Here is a 27,462-nt window from a genome sequence, read left to right as displayed (position 1 = left end):
CACAGATTTATAAACCATCTGATCTTCAACAAACCTGACAAAAACCTGCAATGGGGAAAGAATTCCCTATTTAATAAATGATGCTGGGAAAACTGGCTAGCCATATGCAGAAAACATAAACTGGACCCTTTCCTTACACCTTATACAAAAATTAACTCAAGATGGATTAAAGACTTTAACGTAAAACCTACAACCATAAAAAACGCTAGAAGAAAACCTAGACAATACCATTCAGGACAGGGGCATGGGCGAAGACTTCATCATGACTAAAACACCAAAAACATTTGCAACAAAAGCCAAAATTGACAAATGGGATCTAATTAAAGAGCTTCTGCACAGCAAGAGAAACTATCATCAGAGTGAACAGGAAATCTATAGAAAAGGAGAAAATTTTTGCAATCTATCCATTTGACAAAGGTCTAATATCCAGAATTTACAAGGAACTTAAACAAATTTACAAGAAAAAAACAACCCCTAAAAAGTGGGTGAGGATATGAACAGACACTTCTCAAAAGAAGACATTTATGAGGCCAAAAAACACATGAATAAAAGCCCCTCATCACCGGTCATTAGAGGAATGAAAATTAAAACCACAATGAGATACCATCTCATGCCAGTTAGAATGGCGATCATTAAAAAGTCAGGAAACAACAGATACTGGAGATGATGTGGAGAAATAGGAACACTTTTACTCTGTTGGTGGGAGTGTAAATTAGTTCAACCATTGTGGAAGACAGTGTGGCGATTCTTCAAAGACCTAGAACCAGAAATACCATTTAACCCAGCAATCCCATTAATGGGTATATACCCAAAGGACTATAAATCATTCTACTGTAAAGACACATGCACACATATGTTTACTGCAGCACTATTTACAATTGCAAAGACTTGGAACCAACCCAAATGCCCATCAGTGATAGATTGGATAAAGAAAATATAGCACATACACACCATGGAATACTATGCAGCCATAAAAAGAATGAGTTTATGTCCTTTGCAGGGACATGGATGATGCTGGAAACCATCATTCTCAGCAAACTAACACAGGAACAGAAAACCAAATACCTCATGTTCTTACCCATAAGTGGGAGTTGAACAATGAGAACACACGGACACAGGGAGGGGAACATAACACACCTGGGCCTGTAGGGGGTTGGGGACAAGGGGAGGAGATCATTGGGACAAATATCTAATGCCATGTAAGGTTTAAAACCTAGATGATGGGTTGATGGGTGCAACCAACCACCATGGCACATGTATACATATGTAACAAACCTGCACATTCTGCACATGTACCCCAGAACCTAAAGTAAAAAACAAAAAAATAGAAAAAGAAACTTTTAACTCACTTCTGTCTGCAGGTCACATTCAATGCTTCTGGCAACATCCTGGGGCAAGTGGACATGTGATGCTGAGGTGTATTTTGGCAGTGATTAACTTTGCACAGCAATGAGCATGGCTTGAGTTTATTCAACACCCCAAAAGTAAAACAAAACCCCAGGAAACACTGAAATGACAGCTGTGAAATACAAATATTCAAAATGCTCAGAAACTTTACTGCCGCAATATATGTGAAGCACTGAATTGCTGCACTTCACATCCCGGTAGAAGAAGAGCTGCACCCAATCTGAGCTTAAGATTGCATCTCTGAGGAACAGTACACTAACTATAGAATGCAAAGCGCTTTAAGTCTATTAGTGCCACCTGAAACACTTTTGTACACAAGTTGAATAGATCACTGTCATTATAATCTGGCCGAAAACCCTCTTTTTAAACAAAATGAACCTATTCAATAAAGCATACCCAATTAGATTTTACTTGCCAGCCCCACCCTGCTCCTAAGCTGTGTCTTCATAAGCTTGTGCCACATGCAAAAGTTAGCCTAAGGCTTTGGGGCAGAGTCACTGAATCATGAATCTTCACTGTTAGAACATGTTTTGTATGTTTAGAAAACAGCAAAATATTGAATTAAGTAAAGTTACTAGGGTGACTGTAGCTTGGTTAGAGCCAGATAAACTGTCACAGACAGGGGGATCTCAAGATACAGAAGAGGACATAAACGCTCCTGCTCAAACTGCCAGTCGTGATGTGTGCAGACACCTGTGCACACAGGGAAACCCAGTGCGAGAGGGGGCAACGTGCCCAGCTGTGGGCTTTCCCATAAGTCGCAGGATTCCGTCCCCTCATCTATGAGTGGCACTGCAGTGTCACTGGTCTGTGGCATCCAGCTTTTCGGTTTTCATGTATTATATCTTCTTTTTACAGATGACTGTTTGAAATTTTCCTTCAGTTTTTGTATTATTTGTATTCTCTTTTTACAATTTTTTTTTTTTGCCAGAAATCTCATTCTCTTTCCACATAATCTAGAACTAACTCTTAAAGGAAAGAGGTATCTGAAGAAGTCCTGCAAACTATTCTACAAACTGAGAAGGCAGAGAGCTCGCCTTTATTGCACACTGATCCCACACCAGGCACTCGCCTCTGTCATTTTATTCTATCCTCAAAATCATCCTTTTTCCCACTTGGATATTTTTCTCAGTTTTCTAGACGAGAATATCAAGACATGACAAATGCTGCCCAAAGTCATCTTTTCAGTAAGATTAATAATGAACGCTGTTTGCAGCCAAGCCCACCATTCCCCCCACCTCCCAATAGCACAGCTTCTCTCCAAAGTTAAACTAAACATGGTTCTTTTTTTTTTTTTTTTTTTTTGAGATGGAGTCTTGCTCTGTCACCCAGGCTGGAGTGCAGTGGCGTGATCTCGGCTCACTGCAAGCTCCACCTCCCGGGTTCACGCCATTCTCGTGCCTCAGCCTCCCGAGTAGCTGGGACTACAGGCACCTGCCACCATGCCCGGCTAATTTTTTTTTTTTTTTTTGTATTTTTAGTAGAGACGGGGTTTCACCATGTTAGCCAGGATGGTCTCGATCTCCTCATCTCGTGATCTGCCACCTTGGCCTCCCAAAGTGCTGGGATTACAAGCGTGAGCCACCGTGCCCAGCCGTAAACATGGTTCTTAATGATGACAAAGGATAGAGCATCCACAGCCTAACCACAGGAAGTTATTTCTTGTAGCTAACTAAATTCCCCAGAAAGTTATTCCTTTTGTTTTTCTTTTTTGAGAAGGTGGCCCAGACTGGAGTGCAGTGGCCTGATCTCAGCTCACTGCAACTTCCGCCTCCTGGGTTCCAGAGATTCTCTTGCCTCAGCCTCCGGAGCAGCTAGGATTATAAGCACAGGCCCCCACACTCGGCTAATTTTTTTGTGTTTTCAGTAGAGACAGGGTGTTACCATGTTGTCCAGGCTCGTCTCAAACTCCTCACCTCAAGTGATCCACCTGCCTCAGCCTCCCAAGTTATTCCCTTTTTATCATATTCTGTCTTCAAAGAGATTGAGGCTGGCAGGTTATCATCCCTGGCACTAAATATTTTACTTATCTTTCATTTTGTGGCCTCCACATAAAGTTCCCAGTTCCTGTCGTCTTTGTTAGAATGACTACTTCTTGGCGTTAAATCTTTGTTTTTCTCCACTGCATCTCTTTTAAGCCAATACCTCTTTGTAAAGAGCAGAGCAGCCCAGTGACATGCAGGGGCCATACTTTGACCAGACGGGTTTGGGTTTCACTCTGAAATTTGCCATTTCCAGGCAGTATGAAATTGAGCAAGTGACTTTCTCTCTCCTAGCTCCTCAGTCTGCTCACTTCTAGAATAAAAATATGAATGCCTAACCTCATGGGATGGTTGTAAGGATTAAAAATAATACGTGGACAGTCCCTGGCACACAGTATTTGTGCTACAAAATTAAGAACGTCTGGCATAACTGTTTGTACTAAGAGTAACCTGGGCCAGACGTGGTGGCTCACCCCTGTAATCCCAGCACTTTGGGAGGCGGAGGTGGGCAGATCACCTGAGGTCAGGAGTTTGAGACCAGCCTGGGGCCAACATGGCAAAATCCCATCTCCACTAAAAGCACAAAAATTAGCCGGGCATGGTGGCAGGTGCCTGTAATCCCAGCTACTCAGGAAGCTGAGGCAGTAGAACCGCTTGAACCTGGGAGGCAGAGTTTGCAGTGAGCTGAGATCGCGCCACTGCACTCCAGCCTGGGTGAGACTCCATCTCAAAAAAAGCACAAAAAACAAAACAGTAAGATGTGTATACAATGAAGTGCAAAGATTTCCAACTTGTGTTTTGAGATACAGTTTGCATGATTGGCAAGAAAGACCCTGGTCAGCGACCTTCCAGATGGTCACTGTAAATGGCAGCTACCTGGACACACTGAGAACCCTCCTCTTGTGGCTAGCCTTTGTATGGTCCATCAGCGTATCACACACTCTACACCAATTTGATTTCTGGGTTTACAGGAGATGTTGGGACTGTGGTACAAAGCTTTTCTACCACAGCTCTACATGGCATGCTCAGGCCTGTTTTAATCTATGCTGTGGCAACTGAGTATCTGCCTTCAAGCTGTGCAGGTGTTTCTATGTACAGCCCCAGCAGGGAATTATGGCTGCAAGAATACCTGGGTCCCTACAGCAGCCCAGAATTTCAGTGCCTCTTACAAAGCCATTCTGCTGACTTATGCAGGGTCCAAAGGGTGATACGGGATTTTGCACATAGAAGGGACCTGGCTGAGAAGGAGAGGAGTGGGAGGGAGATTTTCTGTTGTTACATCCTTCTGTAAATTTTTAAATTATATGAATATATTCAAAAATGAAGTCAGGTAGCGTGATGCCTCCAGCTTTGTTCTTTTGGCTTAGGATTGACTTGGCGATGCGGGCTCTTTTTTGGTTCCATATGAACTTTAAAGTAGTTTTTTCCAATTCTGTGAAGAAAGTCATTGGTAGCTTGATGGGGATGACATTGAATCTATAAATTACCTTGGGCAGTATGGCCATTTTCACGATATTGATTCTTCCAACCCATGAGCATGGAATGTTCTTCCATTTGTTTGTATCCTCTTTTATTTCATTGAGCAGTGGTTTGTAGTTCTCCTTGAAGAGGTCCTTCACATCCCTTGTAAGTTGGATTCCTAGGTATTTTATTCTCTTTGAAGCAATTGTGAATGGGAGTTCACTCATGATTTGGCTCTCTGTTTGTCTGTGATTGGTGTACAAGAATGCTTGTGATTTTTGTACATTGATTTTGTATCCTGAGACTTTGCTGAAGTTGTTAATCAGCTTAAGGAGATTTTGGGCTGAGACAATGGGGTTTTCTAGATAGATATACAATCATGTCATCTGCAAACAGGGACAATTTGACTTCCTCTTTTCCTAATTGAATACCCTTTATTTCCTTCTCCTGCCTGATTTCCCTGGCCAGAACTTCCAGCACTATGTTGAATAGGAGTGGTGAGAGAGGGCATCCCTGTCTTGTGCCAGTTTTCAAAGGGAATGCTGCCAGTTTTTGCCCATTCAGTATGATATTGGCTGTGGGTTTGTCATAGATAGCTCTTATTATTTTGAGATACGTCCCATCAATACCTAATTTATTGAGAGTTTTTAGCATGAAGGGTTGTTGAATTTTGTCAAAGGCCTTTTCTGCATCTATTGAGATAATCATGTGGTTTTTGTCTTTGGTTCTGTTTATATGCTGGATTACATTTATTGATTTGCGTATGTTGAACCAGCCTTGCAGCAAATGAATGGCTAAAATTTGAAAATAGGCACTTCACATATGGAGTTCTGGAGAACTTGGTTTGGTGTCAAAGAGCTATAGGGAGCACCAAAGTTTGTGAGATTTGTCCATTGCAGAGCTGATCTCCAGGTAACTGTCCAGATTCAAGATGTTCAAAGGGTTCTGATGCATTTTGCAGAGCCAGGTTAATATGTGACTTAGACAAGTTGTAAGCTCTTGACGCGTTTTGTGTTAAAAAAAAAAAATCGAGAAGAGTACAGAGCATCTGTAACTTCTCATTCCAGCGCTGAGGAGTGGGGTGTTCAAAGACATTTTTGGACACTAAGAAGCTCATAGAAGAGGCCTGTAGAGAGCTTTCTAGAAAAGCATTAGAAAGAGCACTAAAAGGCTGATCACCAGGATTGGCGCAGAATGGCAAAGTTTCTCCATGCTGTCTCTAAAAGTGGATCCCTTCAAAAAAAAAATTTTAGAGAAGCAAAGAGAAAAACCAATTTCATGTATTTCCAAATTTGTCATAGAACACATCCAGTAAAAAAGAAATCAAGCAAGTTATAAGGCAATTAACTAAAGGCAGAAAAAGCCTAAGAGTCTGAAAGGTACTCCTGGAATCATCTGCAGTACTAACTCCACTAATGCACTGCCAGAATAAAAAAATTCAAAGCCTCTGGTAACTGACCAAAAACAAAGAGATCGTTTCCACTCTCTTCCCAGCCTTCACTGCCCATTTCTCCCATTTCTCTACTTTACTTTAAATTTATTAAAGTGTATTCAATTGTAACTAATCATCCTTTAAGTCTTTGACTCTCAATCTTCCTACACGTTGACAGTTTAGAATCTCTGGTCAGATGCATTTATTATATAATAGTGTGTGCCAAGTACTCATAAGCAGGAAATATTATATCCTAACTCCCACTAATGCTAAGCCATTCTGGTGACTTATGCAGGATCCAAAGGGCGATACGGGATTTTGCATATAGAAGGGACCTGGTGCTTCATTCTTCTCTGCTGGCTTTTTCTTCTTTTTTTCAATATTAAATCCTTGTTAAACATTTGTTTGGCCAAAGGATTAAGATAAACAAATAATTCTGCCATGCTGCTAGTTACAAATATTTTTTTAAGTATCTTTCCTTCAGTGCTGTATGCATTTAAGTATCATTTGTATATTTTTCATAAATGCAAAAGACAAACAAACCTGCTCCTGGTGGCTGTTTACCCTGTATGTCCTACTCATAGTGCTGTCTCCCTCCTGTGTTCTGCCACGGTGCCCATCCACAGGTCCTCTGTGTTGGCATTTCACCCAACCAAGCAAAACCACTCAGGGGATGCAGATTGCAACTCCAAAATGTGACACAGCATGGAAGTGCCTTGGCTTTCCCGAACTTCTAGTACAAGGTACAATTGCGCAGATTAGAAAAAATGACATTTAGGAACTGTACACATAATTCTTTGCATTCAATTGTAAATGGGCCTGGTGCTCTTTGGAGATTTGCTCTATTTCTTTTGTGGTCTATTTAAAGGTTCTTCTTTTCTAAAGTTAGTTTTGGCATTTCATATGTTCCAGGAGAATCATCCATTTGAGTTTATTACATTTTCCAAATTTATTTGCATAGAGCTGAGCAAAGCTCTTAATTTCCCTGAATTGTCATCTGAGCTTCAGTCTTTAATTAGAAGCCCTCAAGTTGCTGGTGACCTTGGGGAACAGGACTAGGGAGATATAAAACAATTGGTGTATAACTTGAATTTTTACAGGGCAAAGTGGACATGCAGTTTCTTTGTGAATTAGCAACTTAAGAGTGAACAATGAAGTGGCTATATTTTCTGAATTCAAACCTGTGACATAGAATATGCTATTACAACTGTACTTATGGGGATATTACAAGCCAGTTGAATTGAACATTTTTGTCAGCTTACAAAATAAGCTGTTTATAGTAATGATTCCCATGAAGGACTCTTAAGTGGTTGAGGAACAATGTTAGAAGCAGACTGATTTTTGTAGAGTGTATAATTTTATATCTGTCGCATTGTGTAACATGTCCTAGGAATTCTTTTAAAGAATAAATAGAATGTTTCTTAGAAAATTATAAAATAACTTTGCTTAACTCTATGCAAATAAATTTGGAAAATGTAATAAACTGGAATGGATGATTCTCCTGGAACATATGAAATGCCAAAACTAACTTTAGAAAAGGAAAAACTTTAAATAGACCACAAAAGAAATAGAACTAATCCCCAAAGAGCACCAGGCCCATTTATAATTGAATGCAAAGGACTGTGCATACCCTGTTAACTTAGAGTAACAAAAAGAGATCCATAACATCTCCGGGAGGAAACAGACGCACCTGCTAACTCCTCTGAGTGGAGGAAATGGGTGTGGACAGAGAGGAGGCAGGGTTTTCACAAAGGCCCCTATAAAATTGTATTCCATTTAGATGTGTAACTTGGTCAGGATTCCTTTTACTCTTACCATAAAAGCAGGAACTGTGCTAAGCAAATCAGATGCATTCTTTCTTTTTATACCCATAAGAAATTTTGAAGATAAGAATCATAATAGGGTTTTAGGAAAAAATGGTGGATAGGAGACAGAACTAATGTGCAGTTCCCACTTAGTTGAACAAAACAGTGTTTGGAGATTCACATTGTGAACTTTTTCTCCAAGAACCACCACAGGAACATACCAGGAAAACCAAGAGAATTCAAAGAGCCTTTGAAAAAAGTGGCTTGCCATTGCAAATGCTGTGAGACAGTCGAAAAACTATGTGTTCCCCAAGTGTGAGAGGGGGAAAAGTTGGCCTCTGAACATACTTCCCCAATGGAGAACCTGAAAATCCAGATCATGGGGAAGGATTTAACCTTACTTAGAGCTGAAATTGATTTAGGGAGCCCAGCAAAATATAAGAGTAGAAGAAGCAGTGGGAAGATCAGCAGTAGGCACTCCTGATCTCCACCTTCAGCCAAGGGAAGCCGTTTCTGGCCTTACCTCTTTGCAGACCTTCCCCAGTACCAGCCTGGAGCCCAGTAGCCCCACTAGGTGGCTAGATCCAGAGGACAATAACAATTGCTGCAGTCTGGCTCTTAGGAAGCCCTGCCCTAGAGGAAGGGGGAGAACACCACATCAAGGGATCACCCCATGGGACAAAATAATCTGAAAAGCAGCCCTTGAGTTTCAGATCATTCCACTGAAAGTCTACTCAAATGAGACGGAACCAGAAAACTAATTATGATAATATGACAAAACAAGGTTCTGTAACACCCCCAAAAGATCACACTAGCTCTCCAGCAATGAACCCAAACCAAGAAATTTTCAAATTGCCAGGAAAACAATTCAGAAGGTTGATTATTAAGCTACTCAAGGAGGCACCAGGGAAAGATCAAAAGCAACTTAAAGAAAATTAAAAAGCAATACCAGATATGGAAGAAAAAGTATCCAGAGAAATAGATATAATAAGGAAAAGACAATCATAAATTCTGGAAATGAAAGACATGCTTAGAGAAATGCAAAATACACTGAAAAGATTGAACAATAGAATCAAATGCATAGAAGAAATAACTTCAAAGCTTGAAAACATGGCTTTTGAACTAATGCAATCTGACAAAGACAAAGAAAAAAATTAATGAAAAAAGCCTCCAAGAAATTTGGGATTATGTTAAATGAACAAACATAAGAATAACTGGTGTTCCTGAGGAAGAAGAGGAATCTAAAAGTTTGGAAAACTTACTTGAGGTAATAATCAAGGAAAACTTCCCTGGTCTTGCCAGAATTCTGGACATACAAATACAAGCAGCTCAAAGAACACCCAGGAAATTCATCGCGAACAGATCATCACCTAGACACATAGTAATCAGGTTATCTAAAGTCAAGACAAAGGAAAGAATCTTAAGAGCTGTGAGGCAAAAGCATCAGGTAACCTATCAGATTAACAGCAGATTTCTCAGCAGAAACTGTGCAAGCCAGAAGGGATTGGGATCCTGTCTTTAGCTTCCTTAAACAAAATAATTATCAGCCAAGAATTTTGTATCCAGTAAAACTAAGCTTCATAAATGAAGGAGAGGTTTTCAGACAAACAAATGCTGAGAGAATTCACCACAAACAATCCAGCACTACAAGAAATGCTTAAAAGGAATCCTAAATCTTGAAACAAACTCACAAAATACACCAAAATAGAACCTTCTTAAAACATAAAGCTCACAGGACCTATAATATAGTAACACAATGAAAAAGAAACAAGGTACTCAGGCAACAACTAGCATGATGAACAGTACCTCACATCTCAATACTAGCATTGAATGTAAATGGCTTAAGAGCTCCGCTTAAAAGATACAGAATGGCAGAATGGATAACAATCCACCAACCAAGTATCTACTGTCTTCAAGAGGCTCACCTAATGCATAAGGACTCACATAAACTTAAGGTAAAGGGGTGGAAAAAGATATTCCATGCAAATGGACACCAAAAGCAAGCAGGAGTAGCTATTCTTACATCAGACAAAAAGGACTTTAAGGCAACAACAGTTAAAAAAAAAAGACAAAGAGGGATATTATAAAATGATAAAAAAAGATTAGTCCAACAGGAAAATATCACAGTCTTAAATATATATGCACGTAACACTGGAGCTCTACTAGACCTAAGAAATGAGACAGCAACACAATAATAGTGAGAGGGGACTTCAATACTCCACTGACAGCACTAGACAGGTCATCAAGACAGAAAGTCAACAAAGAAACAATGGACTTAAACTACACCCTAAAACAAATGGACTTAACAAATATTTACAGAACATTCTACCCAACAACTGCAGAACATACATTCTTTTTATCATCACTTGGAACATTCTCCAAGATAGACCATATGATAGGCCACAAAACAAGCCTCGGCCAGATGTGGTGGCTCACGCCCATAGTCCCAGCACTTTGGGAGGCTGAGGCAGGTGGATCACGAGATCAGGAGATCAAGACCATCCTGGCTAATGTGGTGAAACCCCATCTCTACTAAAAATACAAAAAATTGGCTGGGTGTGGTGGTGGGCACCTGTAGTCCCAGCCACTCGGGAGGCTGAGGCAGGAGAATGGCGTGAACCCAGGAGGCGGAGCTCGCAGTGAGCCGAGATTGCGCCACTGCACTCCAGCCTGAGAGACAGAGCAAGACTCTGTCTCAAAAAAAAAAAAAAAAAGAAAAAAAACACAAGCCTCAATCAATTTAAGGAAATTGAAATTAATCAAGCACTCTCTCAGACCACAGTGGAATAAAATTGGAAATTAACTCCAAAAGGAATCTCCAAAACTATACAAATACATTGAAATTAAATAATATGCTCTTGAATGATCCTTGAGTCAACAATGAAATCAAGATAGAAATTTAAAAATTCTTTAAACTGAATGATAATAGTGACACAACTGATCAAAACCTTTGGGATACAGCAAAAGCGAGACTAAGAGGAAAGTTGATGGCATTAAATGCCCACATCAAAAAGTCTGAATCCAGAGAACAAATAGACAATCTAAGCTCACACCTCAAGGAACTAGAGGAACAAGAACAAATCAAACCCAAATCTAGCAGAAGAAAAGAAATAACAAAGATCAGGGCAGAACTAAATGAAATTGAAACAAAAAAAAAATAAAAGATAAATGAAACAAAATTTTGTTCTTTGAAAAGATAAAATCAATAGACCTTTAATGAGGTTAACCAAGAAAAGAAGAGACATGATCCAAATATGCTCAATTAGAAATGAAATCGGAGCTATTACATTCAATACTACAGAAATACAAAAGCTCCTTCAAGGCCACCATGAATACCTTTATGTGCACAAACTAGAAAATCTAGAATAGATGGATAAATTCCTGGAAAGATACAACCTTGCTAGATTAAGCCAGAAAGAAACAAAAACTCTGAACAGACCAATAACAAGCGGCAAGATTGAAAGAGTAATTTTAAAGAATTGCCTACAAAAAAAAGTCCAGGACCAGATGGATTCGTTGCTGAATTCTATCAGGCATTCAAAGAAGAATTGGTACCAATCCTACTGAAACTATTCCAAAAGATAGAGAAAGGTGGAACCCTCCCTAAATCATTCTAGAGCTTCTTTGAAGTTGTTTTTTCTACTTGTTTGAAGTTCTAGCCACAGCAATCAGACAAGAGAAAGAAATAAGGGGCATCCAAATTGATAAATAGGAAGTCAAACTGTTGCTGTTTCCTGATGATATGATCATATACCTAGAAAACCCTAAACACTCATCCTAAAAGGTCCTAGATCGGATAAATGAGTCCAGTAAAGTTTCAGGATACAAAATCAATGTACACAAATCAGTAGCACTTCTATACACCAACAGTGACCAAGCTGAGAATCAAATAAAAAACTCAATCCCTTTATCAAAAGCTACAAACCCCCTTTTACAAAAGCTGTGGAACTCCTTTTACAAAGCTACAAAAAATAAAATACTTGGGGATACACCTAACCAAAGAGGTAAAAGATGTCTACAAGAAAAACTACAAAGCACTGCTGAAAGAAATCATAGACAACACAAACAAATGGAAAGACATCCCTTGCTCATGGGTGGGTAGGATCAATATTGTGAAAATGATCATACTGCTAAAAGCAATCTATAAATTCAAGGCAATTCCCAGTAAAATACTATCATCATTCTTCACAGAACTAGAAAAAACATCCTAAAATTCATATAGAACAAAAACAGAGCCCACATAGCCAAAGCAAGACTTAGCAAAAAGAACAAATCTGGAGGCATCACATTACCTGACTTTAAGCAATTCTACAAGGCTATAGTTACCAAAACAGCATGGCACTGGTGTAAAAACAGGCATGTAGACCAACGGAACAAAATAGAGAGCCCAGAAATAAAGCCAAATACTTACAGCCAACTGATATTCAACAAAGCAAACAAAAACATAAAGTGGGGAAAGGACACCCTATTCAACAAATGGTGCTGGGATAATTGGCAAGTCACATGTAGAAGAATGAAACTGGATCCTCATCTCTCACCTTATGCAAAAATCAACTCAACATAGATCAAAGACTTAAATCCAAGACCTGAAACTATAAACATTCTAGAACACAATATCAGAAGAACAAAACTTTTCTAGACATTGGCCTAGGCAAAGAGTTCATGACCAAGAACTCAAAAGCAAATACAACAAAAACAAAGATAAATAGATGGGACTTAATTAAACTAAAAACTTCTGCACAGCAAAAGAAATAATCAGCAGAGAAAACAGACAACACACAGAATGGGAGAAAATATTCACAAATCATGCATTCAACAAAGGACTAATATTCAGAATCTACAAAGAACTCAAACAAATCAGGAAGAAAGAAACAAATAATCCCATCAAAAAGTGGGCTAAGGACATGAATAGACAATTCTCAAAGAAGATACACAAATGGCCAACAGGCATATGAACAAAATGCTCAACCTCACTAACTATCAGAGAAATGCAAATCAAAACCACAGTGCAGTACCACCTTACTCCTGCAAGAATGGCCATAATTGAAAAATCAAAAAATAATAGATGTCAGCATGGATGTGGTGAACAGGGAACACTTCTACACTGCTGATGGGAATGTAAACTAGTACAGCCACTATGGAAACCAGTGTGGAGATTCCTTAAAGAACTAAAAGTAGAACTATTTAATCCAGAAATCTCAGTACTGAGGAAGAGAAGTCATTATAGGAAAAAGACACTTGCACATGCATATTTATAGCAGCAAAATTCGCAACTGCAAAGATGTGGAACCAGCCTAAATGCCCATCAACCAACAAATCGATAAAGAAAATGTGATATATATATACACACACACACACACCATATATATATATATATATATATATACCATTTATATACCATACACACACCATTTATATATATATATATATATTTATATATATATATATATACACACACATATAAATGCCCATATATATATATACACACACCATGGTAAATATATATATATACACACACACATATATATATGGTATGTGTATATATATATGGTATGTGTATATATATATGGTATGTGTGTATATATATATATGTATGTGTGTGTGTGTGTATATATATATATATATACACCATAGAATACTATCCAGCCTTAAAAGGAACAAAATAATGGCATTCGCAGCCACCTGGATGGACTTGGTGACCATTATTCTAAGTGAATTAACTCAGGAATGGAAAACCAAACATTGTATGTTCTCACTTAAAAGTAGGGGCTAAACTATGAGGATGCAAAGGCATAAGAATGATATAATGGACTCTGGGGACTTTGGGGAAAGGGTGGGAGGGAGGTGAGTGATAAAAGACTACAAATAGGGTGCAGTGTACATTGCTCGGGTGATGAGTGCATCAAAATCTTAGAAATCATACCTAAAGAAATCCATGTAACCAAACACCGCCTGTTCCCCCAAAACTATTGAAATAATAAGATAAAATAAATCTATGATTAATCACAAATAAATTGGATGGACAGAGACAGAAATTAAATTACCAAAGAAAAACTACACATTTCGGGAGTTTTAGGAACATGGGAACCTTTAAGACAGACGGCTTTCTTTGTGGATTGTTTAGTGGATTCATTTCTTATTTAAAACGTTTTAAATAATTTTAAAAATTAAAAAAATAAAAAAGAACTGTAATAGTCCCAGCTGCAATCTACAACGTTTTCATTTCTAATAGACATTCATCACAGATACATTAATTGACAAATCTTAAGGTTTCTAATATAAATTTCTAATACATCTTTTTATGTATGTATAAATTTATACTGAAAAATTATATGCCAAAAATACACTGAGAATTTAGCTGAGAAATTAGAGTTCCACAGTCTAGGATGATTGAGATTTTCACCAAATATCCGAGGATCTCAAAGTTCTTTAACTGCATATCATTTCCCTCCTGCTAAGCATACCAAAATACTGGTCAGCCAACTTTAAATTATTACCTAATTATTTTTTTAAGTTGGGGTCTTGCTCTGTTGCCCAGGCTGGAGTGCAACGACATGATCATAGCTCACTGCTGCCTCAAACTCCTGGACTTAAGTGGTCCTTTCCTCTTAGCCACGCAAGTAGCTATGACTACAGACATGTACCACCACACCTGGCTAAGTTTTTAAAAGTTTTTTGATAGAGATGGGATCTGGCTATCTTGCCCAGGCTGGTCTTGAACTCCTGGTTTCAAGCTATCCTCCCACCTCAGCCTCCCAAAGTGCTGGGATTACAGGCATGAGTCACCAAGCCTGGCCCTAAATGTTTTAAAAAGTGGAATGTAACAGGGTGAAGATTTGAAGCTTTGAAGTCTGTCATGCCACCTGGGACTAGATCTACCTCCTGCACCTGTAAAAGATGAGGCTGGGGACAAATGTGTTTATCCTAATCACCCTCATATCTCATGTAAGTGCAATGTGGGGCTCTGGGTACCTCAAAGTGAAGAATGCAGCTGACATCCCTGCTCTGAAAGAACTTACAGTGCGGTAGGGAGGACAGTCAGTAGTAACCAGTCATTACTAGGGCAGTGCTGGTCACAAAGTAAGTGCTATAGAGTGTATGACAGAGAGTTCATGTAGACTAGCCTGAGATAGGGTTCTCAAATTCATTGGAATCACCTAGGGAGCTTTAAAAATATACCCGTGGCCAGGCCACAACCGCAGACTAATTGAAGCAGGATGTCTGGGCTGGGAGAGGCAGGCAGCAACTCTTTAAACACTCGCGTGATTCCAAGACACAGACATGTTTGGGAACAGTGGCGTGGCAGGTCTGTGGTGGCTGGTGAGGGCAGGGTTGGGGGACCAGGAAATATGTGTCCCATTATCTGATAGGAGCCAAGTTTATAAAATTCAAGTAAGCTGTTGTTTCACACGACACAATGGCCGAGTGAGGGCAAAGACAATTTTCTCTTGCCTAAATATAGAATGGTGCTTGCAGGGGCAAGACATGGAAGTCTATTGATTTTGCCTGAACACATCACCAGCTGAGAGGGGTCATGAGGCATGGTTTTGTGGTCTATGTAGTCAGGCAGGTCTTCCACACACAGACACGGGGCTCGGCAAGTGTCGCCAAGAGTCCTCCTTAGGTTTGCTTGGTTCAGGAAATCCCAGGTGGGACAAGCCACCCCTTCTGAGCATATCTCCCCATCTCATCAAACCATGGAATGCAAAATCATTTTTATGAGAAATGCTCAGTTTGTTAATAGCTTTCTAGGAGTTTTCTTCCCCCTCTGACTTTTCTCATGGTTCCGTAATTCATTCATTGTGTCATGAGGTGAATTGCGTCCCTCAAAATTCCTGTGTTGAAGACCTAACGTCCTGTACTTCAGAATGTGAATACCTTTCAAGAGGTAATTAAGTTAAAATGAGATCATTAGGGTAGACCCTGATACTGTATGCCTGGTGTCCTCATCAGAAGAGGAGATGAGGACACAGACATGCACAGAGGGAAGACCAGGCAAGGACACAGGGAGAAGACACCATTCACAAGCCAAGGGCAGAGACCTCAGGAGAAACCAACCCTGCCCACACCTGGGTCTCAGACGTCCATCTTCCAGAATGGTGAGAAAATAAATTCCCATTGTCCAAGCCACTCAGACTATGGTATTTGTTAGAGCAGCCCCAGCAAACTAACCTACATTTCTTTTTTAATAATTTCTTTTAACAAGCATTTACTTAGCACCTACAGAAGTAGCCCAGTTTGGACTCATGAACACATAATTTCTTACTACTTTAGAGGACATGATTTCTGGAACATGCTTTCCTAAATAGAAGTCAAATGTTTTTGTTTGCTTCTTTGTTTCCAGAACCTGTGCCATACGTATTATTGCATTTTTCAATTTCAAATACCTACTTCCATATAAGGTCAATTCGAAATGAAAATATGAGCTTTCTGTAGATCACCATCCCTACATTGAACTGTTCAGTACTTAGTTTGGGACACGTTTACCCCTTGAGCACTGTGTGATTGTTTATAAATTATTTTATACATGTCCCTCATTTATGACTTACTGGCTTGTTTTGTCCATGAGGTTTCTAACTGGGAAAAAAGTATCGAATGAAGTCACCTTTAGAAGTTTTCACTGTATGATAATATACCAGAATATAATGAAAATTTTCTAATGAAAATGACATGTTCATATTAACATTAAAATATTCCCCAGTAAAGTTGAGTATATACTCACAAGCTAAGAAAGACAATCACAAAACAATCTTTTTTATAATTTCATTCTGGAAAATAAATATTTACCTATACATGGAAAAATGACCAAAAGCTATACGCTTGTAGTGGGGTTTTATTGGATACTTTTCACTCACATCCATCCTCACTTCACATTCTTAATAAATGTCCTGATTTCCAAAAAGAAATTAGGAAATAGAGAAAACATCAGTGTAAGAATTTTAATAATTCCCTAGAATGAGTTTCTAGATTGAAGGAGACACTAAGTCCAAAACAATCAATGAAAATAGTTTCACATCAACCCAAATCACTGACATTTCAAAATGGTGAGGATGAAGTAAGATCCTACAAGCTTTCTGAAAGAAAAGAAAGCAGCAGCGACAGCATCCACAGGTCACAAGAAAGGGATGGGAATTAGAATTTAACTTTCTTTTTTTCCCAGCAACAACATTGGGAGGTAGACTGCAAAGAAACAATACTTTCAAAATTCCAAAGGAAAACCATTTTTTAATCTAAAATTCTATTCCCAGCCAAACTATCTATTGAGGAGGAAGGTAGAAGAAAAACATTTTTTTCAGACAATTTCTTAAGGTAAAGGAAACGTGCTCTACCAAATAAGGTAAATAAATGAACAAAAATAAATACATGGGACTCAGGGAACAGGATAACCAAGAGTATAGTCAAAGAAATTTCAAGAAGAATGGTTAATGGGGACCCAAAAATGATAGCTGACCAGCAAGAATGAAGGGCAAGCAAGACCGATGGCAGGAGTTCTAATATTTGAGGTTGTGGAATGTGCAGGGCTCTATATCAATAGCCACCCTGCAGCTGAACAACCAGACATGGCAGAAGTAAAAAGCACCTTCTGTTTTATTGGTGAGGTTCACAAAGACGATGGCAAATGACTGAAACCAAAGGGAAACACAAAAAATATGTTCGTAATCTGAGCCGCTACACAGACATGAGATGCCTCATGTGGACGAGATCTCCCTGATCCCTGTAGACATCAGTGAAGATGAAAACGCAAAGCTATCAGGATACAGCCACATTGTTTACATATAGATGGAATATCCCGGAGAGACCACCCGAGACTCTGTGCCTTGTGGACAGAAGAACAGCGTGGCTGGGGAAGTTGCACACTGGATGCACACTCTGCATATTTGTTCCTTTGGGCTTTTTATTGGAAAATGTATCATAGCATCAATAAAAGGAATAAAATTAAATTTGGCCGGGCGTGGTGGCTCACGCTTGTAATCCCAGCACTTTGGGAGGCCAAGGCAGGTGATCACGAGGTCAGGAGATCAAGACCACCCTGGCTAACACAGTGAAACTCCGTCTCTACTAAAAATGCAAAAAAAAATTTAGCCGGGTGTGGTGACGGGTGCCTGTAGTCCCAGCTACTCGGGAGGCTGAGGCAGGAGAATGGCATGAACCCGGGAGGCGGAGCTTGCAGTGAGCCGAGATTGTGCCACTGCACTCCAGCCTGAGTGACAGAGCAAGACTCCATCCAAAAAAAAAAAAAAAAAAATTAAATTCATTCTCTAAAATAATAAGAACAAGGATAAGAACAGAGAGAGGCTTTGAATACTCAGAAAAGACCAAGTAGTCAGCACTTTCCTCTGTAGAGGCTGACCTAGCCATGAGTCCTGCAGAGCTATAGTGATCAGAGAGCAGTAGGCTGAGTCTCACGGCTCCAGAGTCCTGGGAGTGGGCGTGTGGGAGCAGAAGGATGAGCTGCAGGAAGGAATTCTCTTAAAAAGTAATAGAAAGCTTAAAAAATAAAATCATGTAGCACAACGTGTACCAAAAGTAGAGCAAATGACAGATGAAAAGAAAGAGAGAGAAAAATGTTTTAAAAATTACGTGTCCAACACTTAAACTGGGATTCATGCATGGCTGGCTGCTCTGTGATTGAAGGGTAAGGTGGGGGTGGCTGCCAAGCTGAAAGCTGCACATCCAAGCCTTACTCTGGAAGTTGAAAGCCTTTGGATAGACTCCAGAGTTCCAAAATAGCTACATCAGACAGATCCCGCCAGGGCAACAGTTGACTAGGTGGGGAGGTGGATTCCCGGTGCTTCCCCCTCTGCCATCTTCCCAGAGCCCTCTTCATGACTCTATTTTTTTTTCTCATTTCTCCTACCTTGTTTTTCTTCATCAAGATCATGCTTTGATTCTGCAAAAATGTCTTTAGCATCTTGTTCTGGTTTCTTAAATCCAATATCTTATCTGCTTTTAGGAAAATTCCAATAGCAATTTTCTGGTTGTACTGATGCAGGGCAGGTCAGCCCCATAGTGGGCTCAGCCTATGAGGGTTCTTGGCTTTGTCCAGCAAGGAATTCAAGGGCAAGCCAGAGGCAGAAGAAAAGAGCTTTACTGAGGCAGCAGTGTGCGTTATGCTCTGTGACTGCTCCTGCAGGGCGGGGCTACCCCATAGGCACTGAGGAGCAGCTCAGGGCAGTTCTGCAGTCCCATTTATACCCACTTTTAATAACATGCGAGTTAAGGGGCTGTGTATGCAGAACGTCCTAGGGAACATGTGAGTTAAGGGGCAGTGTATGCAGAACGTCCTAGGGAACATGTGAGTTAAGGGGCGGGGTATGCAGAACGTCCTAGGGAAGGGTAGTAACTTTCGGGTCATCGGGTCTTCGCATGGAAAGGGTCAGTAACTCGCGGGTATTGCCATGGCGATGATAAACTGACTTGGCATGCTGGTAGGCCTGTCTTATGGAAAGCTGCTTCCACCCCATCCCTGTTTTAGCAAGTCCTCACTTGGTTCCGGGTCCGAGCCCTGGCTCGAACTGGTTAGCTGGTCAGGTTTCCCACAGGAAAATCAAACCTGGTCTAGGACAGAACTTTTCATGTGATATAATTTACAACCTCCCTCTTAGAAGAAATGTTAATTCCTGATCAAATGTTTAAGCAGTCGGCCAGCAGGATTAATGATTTCTAACAAGATATTCTTTACCTTATAGTCAGGCTGAGAGAGAGATCTCACTTAGCCTTTTTCATTAAAATGCTCCTAGCAAGGGTTAGTATTTCAGTAGGCTTGTCTCAGGTTTCTTTCCTTAGAGAAAGTTTGAAATGAGTTTGACACATGCTCATCGCTAAATTACGTGAATATTTTAAATCATGCAGTCAGTGAGGTCCCTTGCTTTGGGTATAACACAACTATGCTTAGAGCCCCATTCCAGGGACTCTGTTCAGAGAAAAAGCCTCCGGAGTTCAGCCCCACTAGGGGGGAGGCAGGCACGTGGAGGTGGCGGGGGTACTGAGGGATTTATCCGCTCTCAGATTGCTTCCGCAAACCTCCTTACATCAGCCACCCTCCCTTCATCCTTCCCCCAGGAAACTCTAGTGCTGCTAGCTTTCCCCACTTCGCAGGTAGCCACTGCCATACCAGGTGCACTTGTCTCAGGATCAGGAAGCCTGTCCCGTCTCTGCTGACCTCCCAGCTCCCACAGCTTGGCTTCTCTGACCCTTTCTGCTTCCCATTTTGACCATCTCCGTGTGCCCGTGTGCCTCTGCCCTTTTTCCACGAGTTAGTAAGTAAGGCATGGAAAGCAGAATTCATGCCAGCTTCCCCTGTAACTTCTCTTTCTTGTTTATAGTTTTGTCTCCTCCAACCGCCCCCAGCCAGCATTCCAAAGCCTGATATACTTTGGGGAAATATCCTCAATTTAAAAATTAAAAAGTAATTTGTAAATCATAGGGCTCTTATTCTCCTTTCATTGTGTTTCAGTGTTTTCTTCTTTACCTGAAGGTCATTTCATCTTTACTTTGTTTGAAATGGCGCATTTAATAAGTTCTCCTGGGTTTTCCTTCGCTTCCTGGACTCAAATGCCCCAACTGAAGACTTTCCAATCTCCTCACAAGGATCAGCCCCTTGGAAACCGAAGCAGAAATTTATATTTCCATGCCCTTTGCTGTGGGTGTTGTTTTCTTTTTACCTGACTATTAGCATAAACACGCATTAATACTTTTTCACTTAAATGTTACCAAAGAAAGGTCCATTGAAAAATGGGTACACATCCCAACACGTTAGGAGGCTGAGGCAGATTACTTGAGCCCAGGAGTTTGAGGCCAACCTGGGCAACATGATAAAATCCTGTCTCTACAAAAAATACCAAAAAATTATCCAGGCATGGTGGCACATGCCTGTAGTCCCAGCTACTTTGGGGGCTGAGACAGGAGGATGGCTTGAACCTGGGAAGTTGAGGCTGCAGTGAGCCAAGATCATGCCACTGCACTCCAGCCTGGGTGACAGAGTGAGATCCTGTCTTAGAAAAAAAAAAGGTACTCAAGTCTTAGACCAAAGATTTTGTAGCTCTCAGGCAAATATTTCTTTCAGGAATGTTTCCTGGTCTCCACGAAAAGCAGCTTAAATGCTTCTCACTCCCAGAGAGAGGGAAAGAGACATGGTAGTCGGGTGGCTACTCCATTAAAGAATGTCAGATCATCCACTGCAAGGCCTTCAAGTTAGAGACAAGCAAAAGGAGACCCAGCAAGTTACAGTCGCACAGGGAGTTACAGCCACAGGAGTTACAGCCACAGGATTCAGTGCACAGGAGTTCAGTCCACAGGATTACAGTCGCACAGGGAGTTACAGTCGCACAGGGAGTTACAGCCATGCAGGCCATTTCAGTTGCACAGATAGTTTCAGTCACACAGGCAATTACAGTTTCAGAGGTCATTTCAGCCACACAGGTAATTTCATTTGCACAGCACGCTTCAGCCACAGAGATAGTTTCAGTTACACAGGGTGTTTCAGTCACACGGGTAGTTACAATCTCACAGGACATTTCAACCACACAGATAGTTGCCGTCTCACAGGGCTGTTCAGTCTCACAGGTAGTTACAGTCACACAGGTAGTTACAATCTCACAGGGCATTTCAGCCACACAGATAGCTGCAGTCTCACAGGGTGTTTTGGTCTCACAGGGTTCAGTCATACAGGTAGTTACAGTCTCACGGAGTGTTTCAGACACACAGGTAGCTTCATTCTTACAGGTAGTTACAGTCTCATAGGGTGTTGCAGTCACACAGATGGTTCCAGTCGCTGAGGTGGAGCCACCAGCCGACAGTGTCTGTCCTCCCTCAGAATGAAGCCATGGTGGCCATGGTTGACCAGAATGCGTGGCCTTGTCGGTACAAGCTCCATTTCTTCGTGTGTCCCCATCACATTACACTTAGTGCGAGTGTTTCAGGCACCTTCATGCTTTTCCAAAAGTGTTTCATACCATTTCTCAAATGTTTTCAGTTTGGCCATATCCCAAATGTATTTTTGCCAGACTTCTTCCTCTTCAATCTGTCTACATTTCAAAGAAAATTTGAGCCATCTGTTTCTGTTTCACTGGCTTCATTGTTCAAAATTCTCTTTGGTGGAAACTAAGTGCGAGAAGTCTTTCAAATCTCTTCTTAAGCCTTCCGCACCCTTCTCTGAAGCACTTCATAATCAAAGGGTCCGTGGAATTAAGTTCTTATTAGAACACCTCATTTTAACTCAATGCCTTCCCTGTTTCCACTGGGATCGCACACCGGCTCACCAGTGAAATGTTAATTGGGAGATGAGTCCAGGGGAGCCAGGGCCCTTTTAGCATGAGTGAATCCCTCACCCAGATTACCCTCCTCTCCCTCCACGCCTAACCTGCTCTCTGTGGGCTTAGGGCATGTACTGCAGGAGAGCACAGACAGCATCTCTTCTCCATATACTTCTCTGTGTTGGAATAGATGCAATAAAATAGGTACCATTTATGTTGTTATACTAAAAATTAAAAGCAGAAGAATACAATGAAACTGCAATTCTCACTTTAAGCAAAATAAGCACACATCTAAAATGAGAAGTAGCTTGTTTCATACGAAGTTAATCATATTTATTAAGAATAGAAGGAACTTGGAATCAAATTGCATGTATATTTTTGTGTCCTGAAATCTTTTCATTCAATATTGTACCATGTGCACTTTTGTTAGACCTATTCTTCAAAAACATGGTTTTATGGCTATATTGCATTTAATTTTACAATTATCTTTTAAACCCTTTCCAATTTTTTATATTTATAAATCATGCTCTGTTTCAGAGGACTTGAGTAATTTATTTAACAGCTCCCTTAGAAGTTGGGCATTTTGGTTCTTGCACATTTTCCCTACTACAAATAACAATTGCTTCTTAATGGCATTAATTTTAAAGCACATTAATTTTACTCAGTGAGAGGGTATAAAATAACTAAGAATCCATTTCCTGAGCCTCTCTAACATACTAGAGGAAAAATTAAGAGAGAAATAATAATTTCCATTTAAAAAGACAACTGGAAATTTTCAACCAAAAGATTAATCACAGTGATTAGCCAAAGAATTAAATCATGTGAAGAAAAAAATTAAAAAAATCTTCATCAAATAATGCATTTCAAGGTGGAGCTGGAAACAGATGCTGGGAATCATAGACCCATGATCCAGAAGGGCTTGTGAGCATGAGAGAACTGGACAAATAACGTCCAGGCAAGTCACGGAGGAAAAGTAACAACTCATAAACCACTGCAGCGGAACTGAATTCAAAAAGCAAATAATAATAATAAATCACAATTGTTTACAAAATGTGTATTTGATGAGAAAGATGAAAATAATGATGAAAAATGACAAAGTAATGAGAGACTATAGAACAGGACTTAACAAGAGGGAGAATGTGAACTGTCATGTGTGGATAATTCTGGACATGCAATTCAGATTCTGATGACACGTATCCTGAAACCTAGAGGTTGACAAGATTGCCAAACATTTTAAGCATTAAGGTAAAAGTTCACGTATAAGAGAAAAGCAGGGCAATTGTTCTTCTGAAAGCAGACTGACAACAGACACAGCAGAGTAATGCTATGAATTCCAGAGAAGCGAGTCTGCAGGCACACCCCAGCTAGCACGGGGAGAAGAAGGAGGAAGAACGGACGCTACTTAGACGGTCCTAGTTTTTCTGTTTGCTTGTTTGTTTGTTTGTTGTTTTAAAAGAGCAGACCATGGCTTTGAATTCTTTGCTTACTGGCGTATGACACAACTTTTCTGAATCTCTGTGTTTAAGTTCGTAATGTGGAATTAGCAAAATCCATCCCACTTGCCACACAGAGTTTCTGTAAGGATGACGTTCCTTTGTTAGTTGTGAAGAGCCCTATAAATGTGAGTTGATTTTGCATCTCTCATCTGAAGACGAGAGGGCTCTCTGGTGGCTCTCAACACTGAGAGGCCTTAGATGAGTCCCAGGGGCCAGGACGAGCCTTCCTAACCTCTGCACTTTGTTGACCCAGATGCGAAAATCAACATCCCTTCTAGTTCCCCCAAATAGCCCATTCTTATAAGATTGTCAGGAACCAGTGTGAGCTCTGTTGAAGATTCTTGATGTGAAGATGGAGGTGAGGCACACACTTCACATTAAACAGTCAAACCCACATGTGGCATTTCTGTCCCCGAGGGCTGCCTTGCTGTTCAAAACTGGCCCTTCTCTTCTCCACCCTAGGTGCCAGTCCTCCTAGGGTCTCTCCTTTTCCATCTTCTCCTCCTCCTCCTCTCTGTGTCCATAGAACAATCTGCCTTTCCCAGTTACTACTCCCAGAATTACAAACAGAATTGCTTCAAGATGCTCAGGAAATCACACCCTTCCCATTGATGGGATGCACTCTGTTTTGAAAGCGGTTGGAATAATGGAGCAAAAACAAATAGCTAATGAAAAATAAATTTAAATAAAAACCTTTTACACAGAAAACAAAACACTAGAAGAAATTTTACTACCTTACTGGACTATTATGCAAATAATCTATTTATTAAACAAACTCTCATTGGTGTCCAAAGAAGAAACAAAACAAATTAAGTATCACAAGCAAGAGCATAAGAGGGAACGCCAAGTAAATGCTCAGAGGGGGAGAGCCTTGACTATTTGAAACAAAAAACCCTGAATCTGTGAACCTCATTGGAATTCTTCTAGAATGCATAATCTTGTCAGGAAGAAATGAGCACATAGGTAAAAAGTAGACGAACAATATGTGTATCAAATAGTGAGACTTCTCAAGACAGAAATGTAAGAGGTAGCTAATTATTAGCCAAGGAGGGCTTTAATCACTATGAGCCATGACTTGAGAGTAAGAAGAGATCATTTTTTTCTTTTTTATTATTATTATTATACTTTAAGTTTTAGGGTACATGTGCACAATGTGCAGGTTTGTTACATATGTATCCATGTGCCACGTTGGTTTGCTGCACCCATTAACTCGTCATTTAGCATTAGGTATATCTCCTAAGGCTGTCCCTCCCCACTCCCCCCACCCTATAACCATCCCTGGAGTGTGATGTTCCCCTTCCTGTGTCCATGAGTTCTCATTGTTCATTTCCCACCTATGAGTGAGAACATGTGGTGTTTGGTTTTTTGTCCTTGCAATAGTTTACTGAGAATGATGGTTTCCAGTTTCATCCATGTCCCTACAAAGGATGTGAACTCATCATTTTTTATGGCTGCATAGTATTCCATGGTGTATATGTGCCACATTTTCTTAATCCAGTCTATCGTTGTTGGACATTTTGGTTGGTTCCAAGTCTTTGCTATTGTGAATAGTGCCGCAATAAACATACGTGTGCATGTGTCTTTATAGCAGCATGATTTATAGACCTTTGGGTATATACCTAGTAATGGGATGGCTTGATGGGTGAAGTCAACCGAGAAGCTTCATGGGAAAGTTAGACTTCAGTGGCTTATGAAGGAGCTATGGGGGGAAATCAGGGAGCAGGCATTTCATTAGGGGGCATGGTGTGGGAGGAACTGTGGAATGAGTGTTTGGGGTGCTGGCTTCACCAGGGGAGATGGAAGAGCTAGGACTGAACCCCTGCAGTGGAGAATCATGAATGTCAGACTGGAGCTTATCCAGCAGGAAATCAATGCTCAAGCCCCGTGGTATGACGTAGTCAATGGCGTGTGGGGGGGCTAGTCTGACAAAGGAAGCATGCACCTGCAGGAAGGTAGGGAGATGAGAGGAGGCCATGTTCTGAAGTACTAATAAAGGATATATTTAAAATAGATGTAATCATATCAATCTCCCTCAATTCACTCTGCTTGTCTTTCCCACAGTGAATTTTAAGAAAATGAATCAATAACTGCAACAGTGATGTAATGTGTGTGTCTATTTTAGAGAGCAGATGGTTGATCTGGTGCCAATTTGCCCAATATGGTAGCTACGTAGCAATAAAATTCCAAGACTGGCACAAGGAGGGCCTGGTTCCAGGTGAGTGGTGGCCTGAGAAAACAGAAAAAAAGAAAATCTGCAAGCTGCAGCAATTGATTAGATGTGAAGACGGGGAGGTAAAACAAGGAAGGAAGGGGTCAGAGCTAATCCTGGGGTGAAAGTGAAAAGTGATGGTGTCGTGTCTGAAAGTGGAGGCATAGGAGAGGGATGGCTTGGGGAAGAAAGTGGGTACATGTTGTGCTGGCTGGGACTCCAAATACGTGCAGCAAAGAGTTTGAAAAGGGACAAAGAAAAGTCAGGCAACGCCAGGAAATGTGTCAGAGCTGAATATCATAGCATGTCTCGTAAGCCTTTCCCTCCCCACATAAACCATGCCAACCTGGATACTCGCAGCTGGAATGTCCATTTGTGTCTGGAGCACTCCTGCCAGCCTGTGAAAGAAGTTCCTTGGAAAGTCCAGGCATTGCTGGCATGGCCCATGTGGCCCCTGGTCCGGGGACTCTGATTCTAGGTCAGGGAGTTGCAGAGCCTGTGCTGTGGTCCCTGCCACCAGGCCTGCTGTGGGCCCTGCAAAGGTGCAGGTACTTTCCCTTCCCGCCCAGTCCAGCTCCACAGGCAGCTCCTCCCCGGGGAGGTACAAAGGGTCCTGCAAGCTGGACGAGGCAAACAGGCGAGGGAGAGAAGGAGGAGATCTCCAGCCAGGTGAGAGAGTTAAAGCCCAGAGCTCCAAGGCTTACAAGTCTAACCTGATGGGGGCAAGAGGAGAACAAGCTCTTGCAGAGATCACTCAGTAAAAGTTGTTGCTTTTTCCTTCCCAGAATGAATCCGGATGCCCTTCCTTGAGCTGCAGGATTTCAGTGAAAATTGTGGCGCTACAGGCACTTCCAAAGGCTTGACACCAGACCAATGGCCTTCTTAGAACACTGTCATCATTGATTCTGTATCTACAGAAGTCATGTAACTGTGGCTGCCTCTTTTCAATGGAAACAGAGCGAAATGAAACGTGGTCAGCTAAATCGTGCTGACCTTAAAAACACTACATCCTCTTAGGCAATCACTTTGGCGGATAAACCATATGTACAATATTCCTGCTACTTCAAACACGACTTTTTTAGTGAGCCAAAAAGAATCTAGGTTTGTAAATAAACCGAATTCATTGCCATAATGTTTCTACTCTATAATGAAAATAGCTACTCTTCAATGGAGCATTTATGCTTGTTTTCATCATTAAAGCATGTCGTTTCATTAAACGACTCTGCAGCAGACCACCACTGGATGCTTCACACTTGATGTTGATTATTTAACTAATCACGTTTACTAAACTGGTCTATCTTTCCCCGCTTCTTCTGGTTGGATTTCATGCTGTCTGGGAGGACACAAAACCCCCTTGCACATTTGTTTTTAATGAAGGAGAAGTTAAGGAAGATCATTGTGTGAGGGTAGAGACA

General features: G+C 40.8%; 1 long non-coding RNA gene across 1 annotated transcript in view; it reads left to right on the top strand.

The window, feature by feature from the left end:
• The window catches only part of LOC101179141, a 152,168-nt gene extending 124,992 nt beyond the window's left edge, over positions 1 to 27,176 (top strand). Inside the window, exons 5-6 of the long non-coding RNA XR_001116239.2 lie at positions 25,900 to 26,053; positions 26,865 to 27,176. This is a non-coding gene — a long non-coding RNA (uncharacterized LOC101179141). The remainder of the gene's footprint in view (positions 1 to 25,899; positions 26,054 to 26,864) is intronic.
• The last annotated feature ends 286 nt before the right edge of the window (positions 27,177 to 27,462 follow it).

This window comes from Nomascus leucogenys, chromosome 8 (genome assembly GCF_006542625.1).
Source record: "Nomascus leucogenys isolate Asia chromosome 8, Asia_NLE_v1, whole genome shotgun sequence".
Classification (NCBI taxonomy): Eukaryota; Metazoa; Chordata; class Mammalia; order Primates; family Hylobatidae; genus Nomascus; species Nomascus leucogenys.
Note: the sequence above shows the minus strand (reverse complement) of the source record. Positions and strands in the feature narration are given on the sequence as shown.